The 11,941-nt window shown below is 32.8% G+C and overlaps 1 pseudogene; it reads right to left on the minus strand.

The window, feature by feature from the left end:
• Positions 1–203: 203 nt before the first annotated feature.
• Positions 204–8,028, minus strand: LOC103486039 (serine/threonine-protein kinase SRK2G-like; annotated as a pseudogene).
• Between the last annotated feature and the right edge of the window lie 3,913 nt (positions 8,029–11,941).

The following is an 11,941-nucleotide window of genomic DNA, read 5'->3' on the forward strand; positions in this document are numbered from 1 at the left end:
TCCTCCACCGTAATGTTGTTTGCTTTGAAACACAAAAAAGAAAGAACAAAAAAAGTCCAACTAAATTGAATTATTTAATAACACAATAACAAGTGACAATATAGAAGTAATTTGTAGCATAGACTTGAAGATCATCAACCAACAAGTATTTGAACACATTTAGAACTTAAAAGTCTATTGATATGATATTTTACGCTTGTAACTGTTGGAGAACTATAATTATTTAATAATTTTGTATACAACACCAACCAACCTCAGTAATATAAATGATAATCAACTATATTTCATCACGTGGCATGAATTCATTTACCTTCCTTTCATTCAGACTCATCTTCTTCATCTTCCTCATTTTCTTCCATATAATTAATTGGTCTATTTTTCTTCTTCAGTTTTTGATTTGTAGCCTACGATGGTTGTCGACTATGAGGGCAGTTTCTTTTCCGCCTCTCTCAGGACCTTCATGATTTCTTCATCACTTTGATGAGAGAAGGTTCGAATGTTCCTCCTGTAAAAGAGGGCTTGGATTCCTTCATTCAGTTCCCATGCCAGTTTCTTTAAGAACCATGGGTGACTTTTAATCTCTTTCAGCGAAATTCTCTGTCATATCATGCCGAGATCGTAAGAATTACATTATTATTGAATAGAAGCAGTATCCCACCAGCTTAATGAAGGTAAAATTTGAAAAGAAATAAGGAGATTGTACGTCTATGAACTACAAACAAAGATTTGTCATATTTTTAGTTATTTAACTATGTCCTATAAAATAACACGAAGATAATTCTGTATTTAGTAATCAAGAATAAGAAATTGAGAAAAATATATTAGTTCGTGGTAGAAAAGTATATACCTTCGAGGGATCTCGGACAAAGATGCGAGAGAATAGTTCACGACATTCTTCAGATATTTTAATATTGTGTGGTATATTATAATCTACATTCTTTATTCGCTGCAGAAGAACAATGAGAAGTGAGAAAGATATGATGACTTTATTGTAATAATTAGTATGCAATAAGCTGGGAAGTACCTGAATCGTTTTTTGGACGTCTTCATGATCGTTCGGATCATCGAAAGGATATGAGCCAACCAACATAATATAGAGAGTAACCCCACATGACCATATATCCGCTATCTAAAAAACATGTAGAGAAGGAGAAGACAATGTACGTATTAATTGTATCTTGAAACAAAGCTAAAAGTATTTAGTAGTAGACTTTGCATTAACGTAATTGCAATTTGATTATCAAAAATACCTGTCCATCATACTCTCCTTCATCTAGAACCTCTGGTGCTGCGTATGTTGGAGAACCTACCGCTGTATTTGGTGTTGAATGCAACGAGTATAACTGAAGAACAAATTGGCAATACAAAAACATGAAGATCACAAAGAAGTGTTGCAATGTCTTGTCTTCATTCCTTTTTTTTAACAAGATACGATTAGTAAGATCATTAGTTGCACTGTGATATCTCAACCAGGGTCATTCCTCCCAAACATCCTCATCATGTCCTGGATATGATGCATTCCGTTCAAAATATAGGTTCAAAGAGCTATTTGTTGATACATACAAAGGGACTAAAGAAAAGCCCGACATACAAAGAGGCTAGAGAAAAGCTCACCAATTAAGAGTGCAATGGTTAACGCATACAAAGGATTAGAGAAAAGGCTGCTACTAAGATTCAAAATTTTTATATTTATGTTATTTACGATTTTGACTCACATCATATAAAATTTGTAACCTAGAGCATCTTTACATAATCTTAATTATTCTCTCTATAATAAATCGTTCTCCTTATACTCATAAGTGAATGTAGGCTTAACATACTACTGGGTGAACCAGAGTCGACAATCCTATGTTGTTTACACCTTTTTTTTTTATTATTATTATGTTTATTTGTCGATTTAATAATGGAGAATAACTTTAGGTGACCATAAATCTAGCTAACAACTAAAACACATGCCAAAAGAAGAAGACAATGCAGATATAATTATATCTTGAAATAGAACCAAAGAAATTTAGTAGTACATCACTTTGCAATAATGAGTATGATTGTGTTAGATACCTCTCGATCATATTGTCTGTTTGCTGGATCCATCGGTGCTGCATTCGTTGTAGAATCAACAATTGTATTTGGTCTTGAATACAGCATGGATGACTACAAAACAAATTTGAAGCAAGAGCAAGTTAACTTGAAATGAGCAAATACAATTATCACACACACACATATATATATATTAAAAGAGCGACCTTGGAGTAGCCAAAATCACAAATCTTCACACGTGGTGCTTTGCTTCCATCTAAAAGGATATTATCTAGCTTCAAGTCTCTATGGCATATTTGCTGCATAAACTAGTTTGCATCAAACAAAATATGGTATAATAACAATAAACCATATAATGTTTAGTTTTTGTATCCTACCCTTGAATGAATATATTCGAGTCCGCAAATCAGTTGTTGGAAGAAATATCTTGTCTGTAACAAATAAGATCATTGTAGTGTGAGGTTTGAAATTACCATATAACAAAACCTTCATTATCTGGCCATTGTCTCTTGTTATTATTTCTCTTGATGTTATCGAACGAACCAAACAACATCATTATGAACAACACATTCCTTCATACATTTCTAATTTCAAGATATATGCATGTCTAGATACATGTAGCTATTCAAGTACATAAATAGTATGTATGCATGTACTTCATTTATTTTGTGTCTTTTTGAAAGTGTCTCTTGAGTACTACTATATAAAGAGTTCATTTCCTTCATTAGTTTGTATGCATGAAAAAAACATTAAATCAATGAAAGCTTGAAGCTTAGAAAGAAAGTGAGTTTCAAGAGAATAATATTCTTCTCTCGCATGTTTTTGAGTTTTGTAAGAAAATAAGTTCCTTCTCTTAAAAGTGTGTGAGATTTAAAGTGGGCTTTTCAACGCTTCCAACAAAATGGTATCAGAGTTGAGGATTGAAAGATGTCATCTCACATGTTGCAGACTTAACTTCCTCATTTAAAAGAAAAAAAATATAGACGGTGGAGCCAAACAAATGAAGGTTCTTTATGGATCTCAAGATCTTCGGGATATTGTTGACAAAGGATATTTGGAGCCAGAATGTGAGAATGACCCTTCACCACAACAACTCAATGAGTTGAGAGATGCTAGAAAAAAAGATAAGAGGACATTATTTTTCCACTATCAAGCTATGGATGAAAATATTTTTGGAAGAATATCAAGAGTCTCTAGTGCTAAAGCAGCATGGGATGCATTGCATAATTTGTATGAAGGAGAAGAAAAAGTAAAATAGGTTTGATTGCAAACACTTTAAGCTGAATTTGATACCATTTGAATGGAAGCATTTTCCAACTATAGTCTCTTAAGTGTTAATCAATTGAGATCAAATGCAAAAACAATTGTTGATCAAAGGGTGGTTCAAAAATCCTTAGAAGTATGACTAGAAAATATGAGTATATTATTGTAGCAATTGAAGAATACAAAGATTTGTCAACTCTCTCTATCAATAGCTTAATGGGATCCCTTCAATCTCATGAGCTCAAATTGAAGTTGTTTTTATTCTACTTCTTCAAAAGAAAATTTTCATATACAATCCTCCCCTAGAAAGAAGAGGTGGACGTGGTGGTGGAGTCAATGGACGATCCAAAAAGTCAGAGAGCAGACGTCAACAATCTTCTTCAAATAGAGGAAGCGGAAGAAGTTCATAAGACTGCTCGAAGAACTCCTCAACAAAACAGAGCTAAAGAGAGAAAAACCATAATGTTAATAATGGAACTTGCAAGAAGTATGTTCAAGGCCAAGTAGCTTCTAGATCAACTTTGGGGAGATGAAGTAACTTGTTCTGTTTATCTTCTAAATCGAGCTTCAACTTAAAAGTGTGCAAGGTATTACATCTCAAGAAGCATGAAACGAATTGAAACCAACTGTTAGTCACCTAAGAGTGTTCTGGTGCATTGCTTACTCTCATATTTCAGATCAGAAACGAGGTAAGCTAGATCATAAATTAGAAAAATGCATTTTTGTTGGGTAGAGTGAGAACTCCAAGGCTTACAGATTATACAACCCTATAAGTAGAAAAGTTATTATTAGTTGAGATGTCAAATTTGATGAAGCAAAAGTCTAGCAATGGGATGCACCAAATGAAGACTAGAATCCATTACTTTTTGACATGGATGTGACAAAAAAGATGCTTGAGGCTTGGAACTTGAAGAGACTCAACCACCGTTCATCACACTCCACAAGTGACGAAGAAACTAATCCAAGGAAGATAAGAAATATTCAAGAGATCTATAGTACTTAAAAAAGGATACTAGATGATGAACATACTGATTTTGCTTTATTTGCATATGTTGATCCTATATAGTTTGAATAAGAAATTCAAGATGAAAAATGAAAAGATGCAATGGATCAAGAAATTGATGCAATCAGAAGAAACGAGACACATGGAAGTTAGTCAATTTACCATAAATAAAAAAGCTTTTGGAGTCAAATGGATCTATAGAACAAAGTTAGAGCAAAATGGAGAAGTGAAGAAATACAAGATCAGACTCATCATAAAAGGTTACAAACAAAAGTTTAGGGTGGATTATGAAAACATTTTTGCAATAGTGACTCGCTTTGAGACTATTTGTTTGTTGTTAGCCCTTGCAGCAAAAAATGAGTTTCAACTTAATGTACACTAAATGGATGTAAAGTCAGCATTCCTAAATGGGTATTTAGAGGATGAAATATATCATGTTGAGCATCTTGTTGGTTATGCCAAGATTAGAGAAGAAAATAAGGTTTGTCGATTGAAGAAAGCATTGTATAGGCTAAAGCAAGCACCAAGAGCTTGGTACAGCCACACATGGACAATTTTTTCTTGAAGGATTGTTTCAGAAGATGTTCACATGAACATGATCTCTACACAAAAGAAGACAAAAATAGTAATTTCTTGATAATTAATTTGTCTATATGTTGATGATTTAATATTTACGAAAAATTAAAACATGGTGATTGAAGAATTTAAAGAGAGCATGAAAAAAATTATTTTAGATGACTGTTATAGGATTACTTCGCTATTTTCTTGGTATTAAAGTTAAATAAGGTGGTAATGAGATTGCAATTTCCCAAAAGAAGTATCTGCAAAACATTTGTTGATAAAGTTTAAAATGGAGAATGCTTATCGTGCTAGTGCTCCTATGGAACTAGGTTTAAAGTTAAGCAAGCATGACATTAGTGAAGTTTTTGATGTCACCATTTATAAAAGTCTTGTTGGAAGTTTAATGTATTTAACTACTACTAGATCTGATTTTATGTTCTCAGTCGGTTTATTGAGTAAAATTAGGCATCACCAAAGAGAAGTCATTAGGAAGATGGAAAGAGAGTTTTTACATATATTTTTGGACCGTTGTTGATCATGGAATCCATTATAAAAAGAATAGACCGTTGTTGATCATGGAATCCATTATAAAAAGAATATATATAATGTTCTTGTTGGCTATAGTGGTTGAGAAGAAAATATTGATGGTTTCAAAAGAATTTATGGGTATATATTTAATATTGGTTCGAGAGAAATTTCATGAGCATCAAAGAAGCAGCATGTTTGTAGCATTGTCAACAATGGAAGCTGAATACATTTCTTTGTTTGCAGCTAGTTGTCAAGCACTTTGGCTAAGAAAGGTACTACATGAATTGAAGAGTCAACAAGAGAAAGGGATCATCATGTTCGGTGACAATCAATCATCTATTTTACTTTCGAAGAATCCAGTTTTTTATAGAAAAAGCAAACACATAAAGATCAATATCGTTTCATTAGAGAATTGATCAAAGATGGAGCAGTATATATATCAAGTATCATTTCATTAGAGAATTGATCAAAGATGGAGTAGTATATATATCAAGTATTCCAAGACTCAAGATAAAGTTGCAGACATATTCACGAAAGCATTAAAGACAGACTCATTTTTGGAAATGAAAGAGAAGCTTGTAGTCAAGCAAGTGTAGCTTAAGGGGGCATGTTAAAAATTAATAAGCTAGATACATTATGGATAACACAATCCTAGATATATTTCTAATTTCAAGATACATGCATTTCTAGATACATGTAATTGTTTAAGTACATAAATGGTATATGTGTATATACTTCATTTATTCTGTGTTTTTTAGCAAGTATCTCTGAGTACTATATAAAGAGTTCATTTCCTTCATTTGTATGCAAGAAAAAAGTATCAAATCAATAGAAGCATATTGAAGCTTAGAAAGAAAAGTGAGCTTCAAGATAACAATATTCTTTCCTCGTATGTTTTTTAGTTTTCTAAGAGAACAAGTTTCTTCTCTTAAAAGTTTATAAGGTTTAATTTAGAGTGAGCTTGTCAACACTTGCAATACAACCGCCACAGTCTCGCATGGGCGAGATAATGCTAGGAAGAAGCTTAGCTTTTGGGTGAGTAATTTGTGGTGTGTGATTGGCTGGTTCTGAGGTATTAAGTTTTGAATAAACCTTGTCAAGAATAATACAACTAGAGAGACTCATTTCATGGTATATGAAAGTAAGGGAGAAAGAATAGATAGATAAGAGACCTCATCTTCGGTACAACGACCAGAAATGGAAATTCGTTTGAAGAGTTCTCCCCCAGCAGCATATTCCATCACAATACCCAAATGGGTTGGGGTTAACATAACCTGCAAAATTATACAACCCTCTCAACTTCAATTTTATATTTTGTACATCTCCACTGTTTCTTAAGCTAAAATAACTTGACGTGATTTTTTTACTAATCTCTCGTAACGAGAACCAAAGTTTGATGCAAAAATAAACTTGCCTCTTTGAAACGAACAATGTTTGGATGCTGAAGTGATCGATGGTTTATAATCTCTCTTTCCACATTCTTATCAATCTGTCGATACAGATAAAGTATGAGAACAGAAAAAAGGATGCATGATTTGAAAGACCAAACGAAAGAATTATTGAATGGAGAAACAAAATTAACCAACCGTAGGACCACGTTCTATGAACTTGACTGCAAAAAGTGCTTTGGTGTTTTTGTTCCTCATAAGTTTAGTGACACCAAAACTTCCAGAACCCAACTTCTCAACAAATTCGTACTTCTCCATTCCATCAACAATCTATAGTAACGAAGCATTGGAAACACATCTGAAGTCAATTTATAACTGAAAAGAAAATTAGAAGAAGGCAGGTATAGTGGGATTACTGACCTCACAAGCTCGAACATAACCCTTTTCTAATTCATATTTTATTTTAAAAAAAAAAATACATGGAACTACACCTATCTTTATTCAATCATAAGTTACTACTTGACAAATTCTTTTTATTTTGAATATTTTAAAATCTTTTTATGTAAGTAGTGAGAAGAAATCCACGAAGATGAGTGTAGATGCTGATATTTCTCTTATTAAAATAAATGAATTTGAGAAAAAATTTAGAATTTTGATAATCACTTTCAAAATATGTTTAAAGTTTATATTATAGTATGTTATTTAGTTTTTGTTTATATCTCGCGTATGTTAAACTCCAATATGTTGTCTTAATTTGTCTAGCAATATTAACCTTATCTAAATACGATTGTAGAGTGAGGTTGAAACCCTAAGATGAAACTTCCATCATCTTTTGGTCTCTCCCTATTTTTGTTGACCAGCCCTTCACAATAGGTGTTTTTGAGAGACTAAAAGAATAAAAACGAAATTAATTTCATCCAAATGACTGAGAACTTTTCAACACCAATATCATAAATTTGATCAAAGCATAGAACGAGAGTTAGGGGATTCCACACCAATTAATAGCTTGGGGTGTGTCATAGCTTAGTTTTATATGTTTTGATTAATATTGTTGTAGAGAGGTTGGTATAAAACTAAAAACGTTATTAAAGCCCTTAACACAAAAGAACAAAGTTAAAAATTTATAGTATATTAGAGAGAGAGTGTGTATAAAATAATTTTACCTCGCGATCTTTTGAAATTTCTTTCTCATCAACATATTCCATCACCAAAACCGCGTGGGTTTTTGAGAACAAAATCTACGTAAAAATATTAAACAACCCTTCAATTTCAAATCTATCTCTTCCATCTTTCATCTACCTATTTCATAATCATCTAAAACGTGATCAGTATTTTTTACTAATAAGAGCCAAAATTAGAAACAAATTAAACTTGCCTCCTTCAAATGATGATTCATAATCTCTTTTCCTATATTTTCATGCACCTGTAAGTTTAAAATACCAACATAAATAAATATATATATATATATATATATTTAAAGAATTTTGAGATGCATATATAAATTAGCAAGGATGGGGGATTTGAAAGAATTATTAGAATGAGGAAAAAGAATAAACCTTAGGACCAAGTTCTATGAACTTCATGGTAACAACTTCTTGGGTCTGTATGTTCCTCATTTTTTTTGTAACACTGTAACGTCCAGCATCCAATTCTTCAACAAATTCGTACTTCTCCATTTCTAAACCCTCAAAATCAACACCAATGACAAGGAATGAAAATAGAGTTTAGGGATCAGATATCTGAAGTATTGTCAAATAACTTGGTCATATACCCTCCTTCATTTTCTTTCTTTTTCAATATATTGTATATCTGAACTGTGATTTTTTCGAATTATTATAATTATTATTTTAAAAAAAATTGCCTGGCCAAACAATTATGGAAATCAGATCTGAAGTCTAACTATTTTGTTTTTCTAATTATTAATAATTACATTAACTAAACAAACCCAAAGAAATTGTTTGGTCAACTCTCATATATATGAGTTCGATTCCAAGTTGTTATTTGTATTAATAATACAATGTACTGACCTCATCAAAATGACACCATATTTAATTTTGTTGTAGAATTTCTAATATTTGACCTTATGAATAACTCTTGTTGCACTTCGGTCTTCAATGCAAAAAACCGTTCAAGTCTGGCAAATAATGATGAAAGAAACGAGACAGCAACTGAACGGATTGTTAAAAAGAACAAAAACTGCAAAACAGAAACTAGATTAGTGAAAAACTGAGTCGCGAAACATGCTCTCTTTAAGACGTTTCGCGACTCTGCTCCGAATTGTGCAAACAGAATTATGCCTCGTCGTCCCTAGGATAAAATAACCCTTTTTCGTCAATTAGTTTTGCACAGAAACTAATTGAAACCGAAACGCTAAAAAAAGAACAGCTCGGAAAACTTTTAAGAGAATGAGAATTTGAGAGAGGATTGTTTGTTATATATTTTAAGAATGAGAGTGAGGGATCTATTTATAGTGGTGGAGGATTAGTAACGGTCAAAAGGATTTAATTGTGAAACGTTACAAATTTATTATAATAAAACTTTTAACGGTCAAAAAATTAATTTTGTAACGTAACGATCAAAAAATTAATTCGTAACGTTTAACGGTCAAAAAATTAATTTTGTAACGCTTAACGATCAACAAATTTTTCATCCAATAATCTGGCACTTCAAAAAAATTTACCATCAGTCTCCCACTTGAAAATTTTTAAAAAACATTTTCATCGAGCAATGTTTGTCTCTATAATGTTGTGCTTAAGTAAAGGTGTCTGGTGACTTGAACCTTTACGTAGTGACAATAGTTTACAGTATTGTAAAGTAATTCATAGTTTTGAACCTTACTTCTAATGCTATCGCACACACAACATTATTTGAGTGAAGTTCTAAAATAGCCCGTGCTTTATGGCCTTGCACGTATATCCCAGTTTAGTGAATGCTCTAAGAATCTGCCCATAATTCCATAGGAAACAGCCTTCACTTCCACATTCACAAAAGTGAATCTATCAAGAGTACTTCTATAGCTAGGTACCATATCAAGTATAGATTTCATTAAGAACAAAGTTCAGCCTCATCATACGCTTCAGGATGTCATGATAATCACTAAACCATAAGAATGGGACTTTTAAATATTTAGCATGATTCTCGTCATATTACTTGTGATCAGTTATTACCCACTGAACTTGTTTCTTGGGATCTCTAGTCTTTCAAGTTGGGTTTACCTCACAGTAATTATTCAAGTTTTAATAGGCTTGAGTCTCATTCTTTCTGAGGTTTTAAAAACTTTTTCTCTAGCAAGTCCTTTCGTCAAAGGATCAGCCAAGTTATCGTCAAATCATACATAATCCACTATCACTGCACTAGTAGTGAGTAATTCTCTAATGGTACTGTGCTTACGACGTATCTGTCGTCTCTTACCATTATAGTGACGGTTTTGAACTTTTGTGATAGCTATAGTACTATCACAATGAATTAGTATGGCTAGTATTGGTCTTTCCCATGTGGAAATCTCTGATAGCAAGCTTCGAAGCCAGCTTGCTTCTTCACTAGCAACGGCTAGTGCTATCATCTCTGACTCCATCGTTGACTGGGCTAACATTGTCTGTTTCTTGGATTTCCAAGCCACAGCTCCACCTGCTATATTAAAAATATAGCCACTTGTAGCCTTTGAGTCATATGAGAGGGAGTTCTAATCAGCATCGCTGTAACCTTTAAGTACATCGGGAAACTTTTTATAATGTAATCCTAAGTTTTGGGTTTCCTTAAGGTATCTCATTATTCTTTCTATCGCATTCCAATGTTCTAGACTGGATCTATTGGTAAACCTACATAGTAATCCTACGGCGTAAGCTATGTTTACTCTAGTGCAATCAGCAGCATACCTCAAACCACCTATAATACTAGCGTACTCGAATTGGTTAACACTGTCACCAGTGTTCTTGAATAATTTCATACTAGATTCATAAGGTGTACAAGCTGGTTTATTATCGAAGTAGTTGTATTTCTTTAGAATCTTTTCTATGTAATGAGATTGATCTAAAGAAATTCCATTTTCAGTTCTTGTAATTTTTTATGCCTAAGATTACATTAGCTTCACCTAGGTCTTAAATGTCAAAATTTGCACTCAACATAGATTTTACATCATTTCTGACGTGCATGTTTAATCCAAAGATTAACATGTCATCTACGTATAGGCATATGATAATACATAACCTACCTTCAGTCTTATAGTAGATACATTTGTCACTTTCATTTACTTTGAATCCTTTTGACATGAGTAAGTTGTCAAACTTTTCATGCCATTGCTTGGGAGCTTGTTTTGGGCCATAGAGGGATTTATCTAGTATGCAAACTTTAGATTATTGGCCGTGAACTATGAAACCTTCAGGTTGTTCCATGTAAATCTCTTCTTCTAAATCACCATTTAGGAAAGCAATTTTAACATCCATCTGATGGATTAAGAGATTGCTTAGGACAACTATAGATATCAACACTCTAATAGAGATGATTCTAGTGACTGGGAAAAATGTATCAAAGAAGTCTATGTTTTCCCTCTACCTAAATCCTTTTGCTACTAATCTAGCCTTATACTTATCTATTGATCCATCAGGTTTGAGTTTCTTCTTTAAAATCCATTTGCAACCTACAGCTTTACATCCATGGGGTAAGTCAACTAGGTGCCAAGTTCTATAGGATTCAAGAGAGTCCATTTCATCATTGATAGCTTCTTGTCATAAATTTGCTTCTGTTAGATCTTTTGGATATTCTACGTTGTACATTTCGAAGTCTTCTCCAAAGTCTTTTACTGTTCTAGCTCTCTTGTTTCTTCTAGATTCAAGATCTACTTCCTTGTATAGGGTTTAGATCCTAATTGAAGGTAGATTACTGGAACTTGAGCCCCTACTAGTTTGACTATATAGGCCCCCACTATTTCTAGATTTAAAAGGAAATCTATCCTCGAAAAAATCTACGTCATTCGATTCTATGATTACTTTGTTTTTTAAGTCATAGAATCTACAGGCTTTACTATTTTCAGCGTCTCCTATGAAGACACATTCATAGGCTCTACTTGTTAATTTCCTTCTTTTTGGATCAGGTATTCTAACATATGCTAGACAGTCCCAAGTTCTAAGATAAGACAAATTTGGTGTTTTATGTTTAAGGACTT

Source organism: Cucumis melo, chromosome 8, assembly GCF_025177605.1.
Source record: "Cucumis melo cultivar AY chromosome 8, USDA_Cmelo_AY_1.0, whole genome shotgun sequence".
In the NCBI taxonomy this organism is placed as follows: Eukaryota; Viridiplantae; Streptophyta; class Magnoliopsida; order Cucurbitales; family Cucurbitaceae; genus Cucumis; species Cucumis melo.